The sequence below is a fragment of the Peromyscus maniculatus genome, chromosome 1 (assembly GCF_049852395.1).
Source record: "Peromyscus maniculatus bairdii isolate BWxNUB_F1_BW_parent chromosome 1, HU_Pman_BW_mat_3.1, whole genome shotgun sequence".
Taxonomy (NCBI): Eukaryota; Metazoa; Chordata; class Mammalia; order Rodentia; family Cricetidae; genus Peromyscus; species Peromyscus maniculatus.
Genome location: NC_134852.1, coordinates 198596596 through 198611361, shown reverse-complemented (window position 1 = coordinate 198611361; position 14766 = coordinate 198596596).

Sequence of the window (14766 nt, the reverse complement as noted above, 5' to 3'; positions counted from 1 at the left end):
CTGTGAAGATTTGTGAGTAGGATTGGTTTAATAAAAAGCTGATTGGAGGGCTGGAGAGATGGCTCAGAGGTTAAGAGTACCAACTGCTCTTCCAGAGGTCCTGAGTTCAATTCCCAGCACCCACATGGTGGCTCACAACCATCTGTAATGAGATCTGGTGCCCTCTTCTGTATACATAATAAATAAATAAATCTTTAAAAAAAAAAAAGGCTGATTGGAGCCAGGCGTGGTAGCACACGCCTTTATTCCCAGCACTTGGGAGGCAGAGGCAGGTGGATCTCTGTGAGTTCAAGGCCAGCCTGGGCTACAGAGTGAGTTCCAGGATAGGCTTCAAAGTTACACAGAGAAACCCTGTCTCGAAACCCCCCCCCCAAAAAAAGCTGATTGGCTGGTAGCCAGGCAGGATGTATAGGTGGAACAACCAAACTAAGGATGATGGCATGAAGAAGGGGGCAGTCAGAGGAGTTGCCAGCCAAATGCAGGACACACAAAATGAGATAGAAGTAAAAGCCACGTGGCAGAATGTAAATTAATAGAAATGGATTAGTTTAAGTTGTAAGAGCTAGTTAGTAATAAGCCTGAGCTAACGGCCGAGCATTTATAATTAATATTAAGCCTCTGTGTCAGTTATTTGGGACCTGGTGGGTGGGAAAAATTTTGCCTACAGTCCTCTGTGCCTGGAAATCCTGCCTAGCTATTGGCTATGCAGCTTTTTATTAAACCAGTCAGGGTGACACATCTTCATAGTGTACAAAAAGACTATTCCACAACACTAAACCTTTATATCTAGAGCATAATGATCTGCTATGTAATAGTATTGTGAGGTTCAGTCTTGGAAGTGATTAGATTTCAAGACTCCACCTTCATTAAAGGGACAGGTGTATATATTAAAAGGCTTCAGTACTGTAGCCTGTGAGACCAGCTCCCAGAACTGCACACAGGGTTGCAGAAAATAATGCTTTTCAGACTATTGGGACTTAGGAAAATTTTTTATTTATCTGAGGGAATAAGACATGCATATACTGACCAGACCATTTGCTTTATTTTCTTTTAAGTTCTTATTTTTATCTTCTTTGTTCTGTCTCCCCTTATGTCTCGTCCCAATGGAAAGCAACAAAAAGCTACATTTGAGAATCAAAGTACATTCCTTGAGCAAATGATAAGGAGCAGAGACATTTACCATGGCAACACATAGGTAGGGACATGGTGTTTGGTATTTTCCCTGGCAGTAGGATTGAATGCATCCCAAACTTAAAAAATATATTTTTTATCCTGTTTGCAACCCCAGATCACAGGGAAGGGAACTTGTACCACTTTATTCCAGGCTATGAGGCCAGACCATTCTCTGTAGCTCTGGTTAATTATAAAACTTTTCCTGCAGTTAGCTGGACACAAAACTATTTCACTCTGGACTTGGTTAATTGTTTAATTTTTAATTTGGGACCAAAACAATAAACAGCTAGTTAGTTGATCCTTGAATCTTGTATTAAAAACCTGAGGTTAGAATTTTGTGGAGAGAATTAATTGCTTGTGGAATTTGTGTAAGGCATTAGTTGTTGGTCTGTGTTATTAGCCAGACTTACAGCAAGCAGGGAAACTGGCACCTATGTTGTTTTGTGTCTGACCTTGGTTCCGCAATTAGGCATTTGGAAATTTGTCCTTGTGAATTATTTGCAGGGGCAACTAGTTTATTTTGAATTTGAAAAAGCTGTCTTTGTAACTGAGAATACTGTCATTTTTCTATGAAGAATATCCCAGTATTATTTCTATTCATCAAAACTGTAAAACTTCAGCAGAAATCATCTTCCTGACCATTCACAGCTATGTGTGTGCCCAGTAGATGGAATATATTCATGAGATAAACATACAAGCTGTGGAGAAAATACCCCTACCTGTTTTTAGGGAAGAAATGTAGTGGCACGTGAGAAAAATTATAGACAGAGGCAACCAGTTTTCAGAGTCTGTGGTCCTGTAAGCCTTGTTTGATGGGGTTCTTCCATCAGAGAATTATTCATCTGGTGGGTTGACACCTGAACTATCAATTGCTGTCTGCTGTATATTCTGACCCCTGGTGAAGCCATTGTTGCCAGCAGCTCTCAGCACTTCAGGATAATAACTCTTTTGTCCCTTTAGCCCCTTCCACCCCCAGAGGGCACAGCAAAATGGCTTATGACCTTAAGTACGCTGGTGTCTTGACCTTGGATTTAAGGTTTAGAACTGTGACAAATGAATTTCTCTTATTATAAACCACATAGTGGAAATTCTTTTATTATAGCAGCCTGAATGGACTGAGACAGAAATCAGTACCAACAAGTGGGTGTTGCTGGATATGGAAGTGCATGCCTTTATTCCTAGCACTCAGAAGGCAGAGGCAGACAGATCTTGATTTAGAGGCCAGGGGGTTACATAGTGAAACCCTGTCTTAAAAAAAAATTGGAGTGTTGCTCTAACAGTTGCCTAAAATACAGAAGCTTTGGAACTGGACAATGGGTAAAAGCTATCAGAATTCAGAAGAACATTCTAGAAAAGGTGTATATTGCTATGAATAGACTATAGCACTCTGGTGTAGGTGGAGTTTTTTGTTAGGACTGCTGGCTCCCCAGTAAGTGACACAGAGACTTAGATTAATGATAAATGCTTGGCCAATAGCTTAGGCTTATTAATAAATAGCTCTTGCAATTTATATTAACTCATATTTCTTACCTATGTTCTACCATGTAGCTTGGTACTTTTTTTAACATGGTTTTTAATATGTTCATCTTCCTTCTCTCCGAATCTCCCGGTGACTTTGCCCTTCTTCATCTTCATGCTCTCTTTTTCCCTGTCCACAAATCCTGCTTAGCCTCTTCCTGCCTAACTATTGGCCATTAGCTCTTTATTAAACCAATGAGAGCAACACATCTTCGCAATGTACAAAAAGACTATTCCATAATGCACAGGAGGCAGAGGCAGGTGGATCTCTGTGAGTTTGAGGCCAGCCTGGTCTACAGAGCAAATTCCAGGATGGCCAGGTCTACACAGAGAAACCCTTTCTCAAAACAAACAAAAAAAGAGTGGTAAGGTCTCACAAGAGAAGCACAGCTGTATATAACCTCATTAATTTTTTCTTTTATAAAAATAGAATATCTTTTATTTATTCTTTGATAAGTTCATACATGTAAATAGGGCATTGTGATCAAGTGCATCCCAACTCCTCTTCCACTCTCCACAGATATCCCCAACATTCTACCTCCCTGTTTCAAGTCCCCTTTTCTTTCTTTCTCTCATTTTTTTTTAAGACTAGGTTTCTCTGTTTAACAGCCCTGGCTGTCCTGGAACTCACTTGTAGCCCAGGCTGGCCTCTAAATCACAGAGATCCACCTGCCTCTGCCTCCCAAGGGCTGGGATTAAGGCATGCGCCGCCGCCGCCGCCGCCGCCGCCGCCGCCGCCACCACCACCACCACCACCACCACCTGGCAGCAGACTCCCCTTCTCATTACTGCTAACAGCCCACTGAGTCCAGTGAGCATTGCCTGTTGGGGTGTTGACTGATCTCATTGACTTGATCTTGTGCAGGTAACCATAGCTACAGTGAGCTCATGGGCACAATGGCCATGTCATATCCTGAAGACAGCATTCCAAAGCACTTCTCCCTATCCTCCAGGTCCCTTTTCTCTGTCCTTCTTCCATGATATCCTCTGAGTCTTGTGAGTAGAGGTTGGCAGAAATGTGCCATTCAGAGCTGAGTGCTCAATAGACATTGACCGTTATGAGTCTCTGCACTAACTCCTCACCACTGCAGACAGACGCTCTTCAGCCAAGATTGAATTTCAGTGTTCTCAGATAAATTGAGTGGCACCATCAGATTATTGGCTGAAATATGGCTAGTAAATTGTATTCTGGAGTCTTACAATGGAAAGATGCATTAGAGTGGATGAAGGGTCATACTTATGGTTGTAGCTAGAGTTTTCCTGCCTTGCCCACAGTCAGGACAAATCTCTGTCACCCGCCAGTCCCACAGCCGCTCAGACCCAACCAAGTAAACACAGAGACTTATATTGCTTACAAACTATTTGGCCGTGGCAGGCTTCTTGTTAACTATTCTTATATCTTAAAGTAACGCATTTCTACAAATCTATATCTTGCTACGTGGCTCGTGGCTTACCAGCATCTTCACATGCTGCTTGTCCTGGCAGTGGCTGGCAGCCTCTCCTTCTGCCTTCCTGTTCTTTTATTTCTCCTCTGTTAGTCCCACCTATACTTCCTGCCTAGCCACGACCAATCAGGTTTTATTTATTGACCAATCAGAGCAACTTGACATTCAGACCATCCCCCAGTACAGCCAAGTGCAGACCATCTCAGACACCTGCACTCAGGCCCATGGTCCTAATCATCCTCTATGCAGACCTGCTGGGTAACGCCACAAGGAACCCAAGAAGGGCTCCCACAGGACATACATTAACATCCCACAGCATATGGTAGAGTGGTATTGTATTTGTATACTTGTATTTGTCTTTGCTTTTTACACTTATTTATTTGAAGGGGGAGGTTTGTGCATTGTGGTGGTCCCATGAATCATTGTGTGCAAGTGAAGGTCAGAAAACAACCTGTGGGGGCTGGAGAGATGGCTCAGAGGTTAAGAGCACTGACTGCTCTTCCAGAGGTCCTGAGTTCAATTCCCAGCAACCATGTGGTGGCTCACAACCATCTATAATGAGATCTGATTCCCTCTTCTGGCCTGCAGGCATACAAGCAGGTAGAACGAATAAAGAAATGACAAAGAAAAAAAGAAAAAAGAAAGAAAGAAAAAAAAAGAAAACAACCTGTGGGAGTTAGTTCTCTCCTTCTACTGTATGAGTTCTAGTGATCAAACTCAGGTCCCCTCACAAGCGCCTTCACTGACTGATCCATCATGGCAGCTCAGTGTCCTAGTATTTTTTGGAAGGCAGAACTTGTAATTCATTAGCATAATATGGAGGAAGAAATCTCCCAGAGTGTTGAAGATGACAGACAACTTCTCTTGACTGTTTATGAAAAGAGCACTGTGGTGATAATCTAATTGTACTGAATTATTATTTTGATTGTATGTTAATAAATAAAGTTGTCTGGGAGTCAGAGCTATTAGAGCCATAGCAAGAGTGTGGGGTGGTGGCACACGCCTTTAATCCCATAGATATCTGTGTGTTCAGGGTCAGAGCTATTAGAGCCATAGCAAGAGTGTGGTGGTGGCGGCACACGCCTTTAATCCCATAAGATCTCTGTGTGTTCAGGGATACAGCCAGCATTGGAGACATATGCCTTTAAGACCTAGGGGGCTGTACATTCAGACAGTGACGAGGCAGTCATGTGTTTGGGTTTACAACCAATGAGAAGGCAGAACAACATACTTTAAAAATACGAACCGACAGGAAGTAGGTCTCTTTTCGCGAAGCTGGGACAGCAGGAGGAAGGGTGAGATTTTAGCTCTGAGCTCTGACTTCTCGGCTTTCTCTTTTACATTGTTTCTGTGTTTCTTATTTAATAAGACGGTTGGTTACATCTACAGAGCACAAACATAAAGAATTGAAGAAAGAATTTATAATCTAAACAGAGGCAAAATGTAGCCTTGAAAATGCTCATCCTTGAAAAATTCTAAAATGAGATGCATACAGGGAAAGTGTGGTGACTCATGCCAGTAGCCACAATTATTGGGGAGGCTGAGGCAGGAGGATCACTTGAGTCTGTTAGTTAAAAGACCTAAGACCTGCTTGGGGGTTGGGGATTTAGCTCAGTGGTACAGCGCTTGCCTAGCAAGCTCAAGGCCCTGGGTTTGGTCCTCAGCTACAAAAAAAAAAAAAAAAAAAAAAAAGACCTGCTTGGGCAACATAGAAAACCTCATCTAAAACAAAACAGAACAATGGTCCTGGTATGGCAGCACTAGAGAGGTTAAGATAAGAGAACTGTGAGTTTGAAGCCAGCCTGGGCTGTGTAGTGAGTTCCAGGCTAGCATGAACTACATAGCAAGACCCTATCTCAAATGAGTATGTGCTAGAGAGATGACTGCGGTCAGTAGTGCTCCCAGAGGACCACTGTCCGTTCCCAGCATAGAGCACCGCACAGTTGCCAACAACTCCAGCCCAGGTGATCTTATGTTCACCAGAACCAGGGTTTCTCTGTGTAGCTTTGGCTGTCCTGGAACTCTCTGTAGACCAGGTTGGCCTCAAACCCACAGAGATCCACCTGCCTCTGCCTCCTGAGTGCTGGAATTAAAGGCATATGCCATTACTGCCCAGCTAACAGTATTCTTTAGTATAAACTTATACTCTTATAAAATCCTGAAATTCTATAGTAATTACTGCCAAGAAAACTACACTATACTATAACTAGATATTTTCTTTTTAAATTTTTAATGTTTATTTTTATTTTATGTACATTGGTGTTTTGCTCGTATGTGTGTCTGTGTGAGAGTTAGGACAGTTGTGAGTTGCCAGGTGCGTCCTGAGAATTGAACCCAGGGCCTCTGGAAGAGCAGCCAGTGCTCTTGACTGCTGAGCCATCGCTCCAGCCTCCTGCCTCCCCTTTCAATGTTGCTGTGGATGTGAGTGCAGCCCCTAAAAGGCTAGAAGGGGCTCAGACACCTGAAGCGGGAGTTACAGGTGGTTGAGAGCCTCGCTCTAGGAGGCCCTGAGTCCTGTGTTTTGTTCTGAGACAGGGTCTTCTCACTACACAGGCAGGCAGATTAACCTGGTACTTGTTACGAGGCTGGCCTGGAATTCATGGCAACCCTCCCCTGCCTCAGCCTTCTAAGTGCTGAGATTCACCAACGCAGATTCGCCTTTTCTTTTCTTTTTTTTTTTGGGGGGGGGGGGTTTTGTTTTGTTTTGTTTTGTTTTGTTTTGTTTTGTTTTGTTTTGTTTTGTTTTGTTTTCCGAGACAGTGTTTCTCTGTGTAGCTTTACACCTTTCCTGGAACTCACTCTGTAGCCCAGGCTGGCCTCGAACTCACAGAGATCCGCCTGCCTCTGCCTCCCGAGTGCTGGGATTAACGGCATGTTGTTGTTGTTGTTTTTGAGACAGGGTCTCACTGTGTAACCTTGAGTGTCACAAAACTTGCTATGTAGACCAGGCTTCAAACTCACAGAAATCCATATTTCACTTGTGTTCTGACAAATAAAGCTTGCCTGGAGATCAGAGGGCAGAGCTAGCCACCAGTTAATCATAGAGGCCAGGTAGTGGTGGCTCATACCTTTAATCCCAGCACTTGGGAGAAGGAAGCAGGAAGATCAGGAGTTCAAGGCCACCCTGGGCTACACAAGATTGAACCAGTCTAAAAGAGAAACAGAGCCAGTTGGTGGTGGCTCACACCTTTAATCCCAGCATGGGAGGATCATGCCTTTGATCCAAGCACATGGGAGGCTCAAGCCTTTAATCCCAGTACCAAGGAGGTGGAGACAGGATCTGTCAGCACCCATTTGGTCTGAGGAGTTAGAGGTTAAGACGTCTCTTAGTGACTGGCAGCTCTGCTTCTCTGATCTCCAAGCAAGCTTTATTTGTCAGAGCACAAACAAATATCATACAACAATCCACCTGCCTCTGCCTCCCAAGTGCTGGAATTAAAGGTCTACGCCACCGGGCCCAGCCTTACACTGTTGTTGTGTGTGTGGTCATGTGTATGGTCATGTGTATGGTCATGTGTATGGTCATGTGTGTGGTCATGTGTATGCATACACATTCACATGTATATGCATGTGTGTAAGGGAACTAGAGGCGGTCTCAATTGTTCTCTACTTCAATTTTGGGAGACAGGGACTGTCACTGAATCTGGGACTCAAGGATTCAGCTAGATCGGATGGCCAGCAATCCCCAGGGGTCCTTGTCTCTGCCTCAGCAGACCTGGGGTTGCAGACACACACACATATGAAAAGCTGGGCATTTTACATCAGACTCCAAGCCTCATGCTTGGGTAGCAAGAGCTGACACTGAGGGAGCCACCTCCCCGGCACAGGCTTTTTTGTTTGCTCATCTTTGAGGCAGGGTCTTATGTCTCCTAGGCTGGCCTCAAACTTATTTTATAGTCAAGGGCGACCTTGAACCCTTTTTTTAATAAATAAATATTTATTTTTAATTAATTGTGTGTGTGTGTTGTTGGACCCCAAATCTGGGGGTCTTGAGTGGGCACCCCAAGAACCCAGACTCCAGTCCAGTTGATGCAATAGCAAGAGGTTTTTATTGATGCTTCTATATAGAAGGGCAAACTCTGCTCCTAAAAGCAAGAGCCGCATCTTACTGCAGCCCCATGAGGGCTTATAAAGCCCACAAAAGCCATAAGATTACAATTCCCATACAATTTCGTTTCACAAGATCATGGTCTGGGTACAGAGTGATCACAGAGGGGGTACAGTTACGTCAACAGGTACATTCTTCCTGAAACCTCAAGGGAGGTATCAGGGCGGGAGTGGAGTTTACACAAAGGTCACAGTGGTCCTTCCTGGAACACCTGCAACTATCCCAGTCACAGGTGAGCACATCTCTTAACAGAAATCTCTTTACATTGTTATATGGTGGCAGGGGAGATTGAACAATGGCTGAGTCAGGTTGCCCTTGGAACTAGATTTCTAGTTTCTCATTTCCTGGTGCTTGAAGTTTCTCTTTTCCTGAGGCTTGGGGGTGTAAGCCTGAGAGTTAGGGTCTTTCATGTGTAAGTCAGGATAAATTGTGGGGGTTGATTTTTCTCCTCCACCATATGGGCTCCAGGAATTGAACTCACATCCTCAGCTTCAGCAGCAAGTGACTTTACCTGCTAAGCCATCTTGCCAGCCCAATAAATCTTTTTTTTTTTTTTTTTGGTTTTTTGAGACAGGGTTTCTCTGTGCAGTTTTGCGCCATTCCTGGAATTCGCTTTGGAGACCAGGCTGGCCTCGAACTCACAGAGATCCGCCTGGCTCTGCCTCCCAAGTGCTGGGACTAAAGGCGTGTGCCACCACCGCCCGGCCAATAAATCTTTTTTTAAAGATTTTTTTTTTTTTTTTTTTTTTCCGAGACAGGGTTTCTCTGTGTAGTTTTGGTGCCTGTCCTGGATCTCACTCTGTAGACCAGGCTGGCCTCAAACTCACAGAGATCTGCCTGGCTCTGCCTCTCAAGTGCTGGAATCAAAGGCGTGCGCTGTCGCCGCCGCCGCCGCCGCCGCCGCCGCCGCCGCCACCACCTGGCTTTTTAAAGATTTTATTTATTTATTATGTATACAGTGTTCTGTCTCCATGTATCCCTGAATGCCAGAAGAGGGCACCAGATCTCATTATAGATGGTTGTGAGCCACCATGTGGTTGCTGGGAATTGAACTCAGGACTTTTGGAAGAGCAGCCATTGCTCTTAACCTCTGAGCCATCTCTCCAGCCTGACCTTGAACTCTTGACCTTTCTGTCTCCACACAAGCACTGGGCTTAGAGGCACATGCCACTCAATTCCAATTTATGTGATAGAAGCCCAGACTAAACCCAGGGCTTCTAGGCAAGCTAGGCAAGTACTCTACCAGCTGAGACCCAGCTCCACAGTTGTTTTTAAAAGGAATTTTCTAAACCTTTTCTAAAGTCTTCTGACCAAAGAGTGCTGTCTTCTTTGGAACAAAAACAAAATGTGGGATTAGAGAGATGGCTCAGTGGTTAAGGGCGCTTGCTGTTCTTGCAGAGGGCCTGGGTTTGGTTCCCAGAATCCACATCAGGAGGCTCGCAACCACTCTAACTCCTGCTCTAGGAGGAGATGGAGAAGATGATGCCTCGGGCCTCTGAGGACATCTGTACTCATTACACACACACACACACACACACACACACACACACACACACACACGGAAAAATAAAAACATTTAAAAGCTACAATACAGGATATGTGAAGGCAGCTTTTCTTCAGTCTCCATGCAGACAGCCAGCAGTGGGGGCTGGAAAGATGGCTCAGCAATTCAAAGCAGTTGCTCTAGCAGAAGGCCCGAGTTCAATTCCCAGCACCCGCATGGTGGTCCACAAGCATGCATAGCTTGAGTTCCATGGAATTCAACAGACACTAGTGTAGTGCACATACCTGCATGCATGTAAAAGATTCATACTCAGAAATTAAAATCAATAAATCTACACAAATTTTAAAGATAGCCAGCAGCAATTTCCTAATATCCTTCCAGACTTTAGTGTGCTTATATAAAGACAAGCACAATTTTTTTATGCTTTTATGAAAAATTATAATTATACTGTGGAAAAAAATCAGATTCTCCTGAGTTTTTGTTTGCCTCAGTGTGGATGTATGAGGCCATTTCCCCTGGAGTCCACAGAGTCTTAGGATTTGGTCATCAGTTCCCAAATACCTTCTCAGTCCCTCTTTTCTTTCTCCCTTTTCAATCTTTTTTCTTTCTGTTCCTCAGATTCAATAATTCCCATTATCCTAGTGTCAAGTTCACTGATTCTTGTTTGCTTAATTTACCATCTATCTTTGCCTCCTCCTCAGGAATTGTCTGCTGTTCTTCTTAGCCCCAGAGTTTCCTTTTCTTGTTTGTTTTGTTTTGGTTTGGTTTTGGTTTTTTGAGACAGGGTTTCTCTGTGTAGCCCTGGCAGTCCTGGAACTCACTCTGTAGACCAGGGTGACCTTGAACTCAGAGATCCCACTGCCTCTGCCTCCTTCCTGAGTGCTGGGATTAAAGGTGTGTGCCACTGTCACCTGGATTCTTGTTAGTTTTTAAACTATATTCTCTTTTCAATTTGTTAAGTACACCCCAAGGTATTAGGAATGAGAAAATGGAGAGCCAGAAAGATGGCCCAGTGAATAAACAGAATTTACCATCTGATGATTCAAGGCTTTGGACATGAACTGAATCCCAGAACCCAAGTGAGGGGGCAAAGGAGAGCTGATTCCACAGAACTTCTGACCTTCACACACCTGCCGTGGACTTGACTGTCTCCAGAGTCTTCCTGTAGTAGGAAGGGTTCTATGGGGGAGCAGAACTGATAGAATACATAAACGTTCATATACATTATAGTCTCAGGGGCTGGAGAGATGGCTCAGCAGTTCAGAGTGCTTGCTATTTTTACAGAGGACCAACTGGGTTTCGGGAGCCCCCAGCTGCTCCAGTTAAGGGCTATGACAGCCTCTTTTGGCCTCCAGAACTACCTGCATAGACCCAGGCCCGTAAGTGAAAGCAGACCTCTAAAAGGGGATTAGCTAGAACGGCTTACAGGATAGGGTCTGGGGAGTCCAATCATGGCTGGCTGCATGATGCTGGAGAGGCTAAGAGCCCTGTCACTCCTTAATTCGTAAACTAAACACCTCAGTAGGTCCAGTTTGGTGCTGCAGGCTTGGACGGTTCAGTCCATGTTGGAAGGCCCAAGCATCTGGAGTCTCATGTAACAAAGGATGGCGGCCACAATAGCAGTCACAACAGAGACAGTGAAACCCTTAGCAGTGAAACCCAGGCAGGCAGGCAGGCAGGCAGGCAGCTCTGCTTTTCCCTTGGATAACTTTCTATCTGGGCTTCTAAGATGCTGTCCACTCTGAGGGAGGTTTCTCCCCTCTACTCTGCAGAAGGCTCTATTTCTCCCAATTAATCCTTTTAGGAAAAAATCCTCACAGACTCGTTCAGAGAGTATCTCTTATTTGATTTCAGATCCCATCAAATTGACAATCAAGGTTAACTATATCACACCACTTTAGCAGATACCAAAGGAGTCCTTGTCAATTCTGTGCCCCAAGGAAATACTGAATGCTAGGTCATGATTCCAAGAGGTGTACACTCCACTGCTTCTAAAAATAGAGATATATCTAAGATAAAGAATGACTTATTGAGGCCGAGCGGTGGTGGCGCACGCCTTTAGCACTTGGGAGGCAGAGCCAGGAGGATCTCTGTGAGTTCAAGACCAGCCTGGTCTGCAGAGCAAGATCCAGGACAGGCACCAAAACTACACAGAGAAAAAAAAAAACAACCCTGTCTCGGAGGAAAAAAAAAAAGAAGAAGAAGAAGAATGACTTGTAGTCCAGGGAGGCTTATGTGCAGCCTGCCATTGGCTCAGCTCCTTAGTTTCTTGCTCCATGTCAGTAGGGATCCAGCTGTGCTTTGGAACTGTGACAGCATCAGAGGTGAGTAGCCCAACATCAGGAGCTTCTCCTAGCAAAGGACAGAACAGAGATGAACTCACAAATTAGCTGTCCTACACATCCCTCTCCAAGCTGCCACTGCTTATCAGCAGGTCCAATGTGTACAAAGTAATTTTGTTTTTTAAGTACAGTTCTCATTATATAGCCTTGCCTGTCCTGGAACTCACCTTGTAGACCAGGCTGACCTCGAACTCACAGAGATCTGCCTGCCTCTGCCTCCCAGTGCTGGGATTAAAGGCGCGCGCCACCACTGCCCAGCTGCAGCTAGATTTTTATTTCTTCTCAGATATATCTATTTTGTACATACATTTTGTTTGTTTACTCTCTCCACCTCTTCTTTTAGTTCTTTAAGACAGTCATTTTAGGGGCCAGAGATATAGCAGAATACTTAACAGGTACAAGGACCTAGGATCATAGCCAGCATTAGAGAGATGGGTGGAGAGGTATTTAGTTTTGCTGCTTGTATACCCATGGGCATGAGTAGTCTATCAGTGCCACATCCCCACCCCCCAAAAAGGTTCTCCTCCTCTGACAGCCATCAACTTTCAGTAGTTCCTAACTAGTGATGGGGGTCTCCTAAACCCCACCAACTTACACTACTGTTTCTTTGTATAATGTGTGATTTTCTTGTTGTTGAAAACAGGGCATTTGAAACTAATTATGTGGTAACTCTCAAAATCAAATAGTGCCTGTTAAGCCTGGCGGTGGTGGCGCACACCTTTAATCCCAGCACTCGGGAGGCAGAGTCAGGCAGGTCTCTGAGTTCGAGGCCAGCCTGGTCTACAGAGCGAGATCCAGGACAGGAACCAAAACTGCACAGAGAAACCCTGTCTCGAAAAACAAAACAAAACAAAAATAGTGCCTGTCGCCTGCAGAGAGCAGAAAGGGAATCAGATTTCCTGGAACTGGAGTTACAGATGGTTATGAGCCATCATGTTGTGGGTGCTGGGAATCAAACCCCAGTCCTCTGCAAGAGCAGCCAGTGTTCTTAACCATTGAGCCATCTCTCCAGCCCTGTGTTTATCATTTTTAATTAAAAAAAAATTGTTGCCAGGCACAGTGATGCATCTCAGCACTGAAGAGGCAGAAGCAAGTGGATTACCATGAGTTTGAGGTCAGCCTAGTTTGTATGGTGAGTTCCAGACCAGCCAGGGCTACACAGTGAGTCCATTTCCCCCCACAAAAAAATGTAGGAGAGCTGGGCATGGTTGCTAACACCAATAATTTCAACACTAAGGAGGCTGAGGCAGAAAGATTGCCACAATGCTGGGCGGCGGTGGCACACACCTTTAATCCCAGCACTCGGGAGACAGAGCCAGACAGATCTCTGTGAGTTTGAGGCCAGCCTGGGCTACAGGGTGAGAGATCTAGGACAGGCACCGAAACTACACAGAGAAACCCTGTCTTGAAAGGAAAAAAAAGATTGCCGTAAGTTATAGGTTAACATGACTATATAATAAGTTCCATGGCAAGCTAGGGTACAATGTCAGACATTGTCTAAAAAGACAAAAAAAAAATGTTGCTCAGTGTGATGACACACACCTTTTATCCTAGTAGTCTGGGAGCAGAAGGCAGGTCTTTGTGAATTAGAGGCCAGTCTGGTCCATGTAGCAAGTTCCATGGCAGCCAGTGCTACATAGAGACCCTGTCAAGGCATGGTAGCATGCACTGATAATCCCAGCACCCACAGATAAATCCCCGGGGCTTGCTGGCTAGCCAACCTGGCCTCATCAGTGAGAGCCAGGTGAGTGTGAGACTGTCAAGGAAGACACAGGTGGGCAGAACCCAACAAACGACAGCTGAGGCTGACTTCAAGAGCTGCTATCCAAAAAGTAAGACCACAAAGTTGTAGGTTATATCTATGTCAAAAAAAAAAACAACCCAAAGTATAAACTTGCTTTTTTTTTTCTTCAAGTTTCATCTCACTTGTCCCAAGGAAATGGCACCACCTTAAACAGAAAATGAACAAAAGCCTTTCTGTGCCCCCCAGGGAGGGAGCCACACCCCACTGCTCTTGTTTGGTCACTTAAAGAGAAACTTTGCAGTGTGCACAGCCCTTGATGCAAAGTAAGGTGTCTTCAAATCCCATGTGGCAGGAGACCCTACTTGGCCCCCTCTTGAATGTCTATAGAGGAGCGTATCTACAGAAGAAGTAATGGTACCTCCACCAAAAATCTGAAGAGGGGGCTAGACAGACGGCTCAGCGGTTAAGAGCACTAGCTGCTCTTCCAGAGGTCCTGAGTTCAATCCCTGGCAATCACATGGTGGCTCATAGCCATCTATAATGAGATCTGGCGCCCTCTTCTGGCCTGCAAACATGCATGCAGACAGAACACTGAATACATAATAAATACAGCTTGGCCATTGTTGCCACTGAGGACCCCTCTGATGGCACTGTTCTCTCCTCCAGGAACACCAGCCACTTTAGCCAGTCTGACTGACTTCATGGGACCTTCATGAACCAGATCCAAGCAGCCACATCTAGTGGTAAATGACCCCAGGGCTGGCTAAAAGCATCTCACAGAGTCATCTTATATCAATGTGCTGCTGACTGTCACTTTGCACACTGTGGACATTGCCATCCTCACATGGAGCTCACTCAGTGGGTCTGATATGGTGGATGCTGACCCTAAAGCTCTGTGCATACACATCACCATCTCATACACATCACCATCT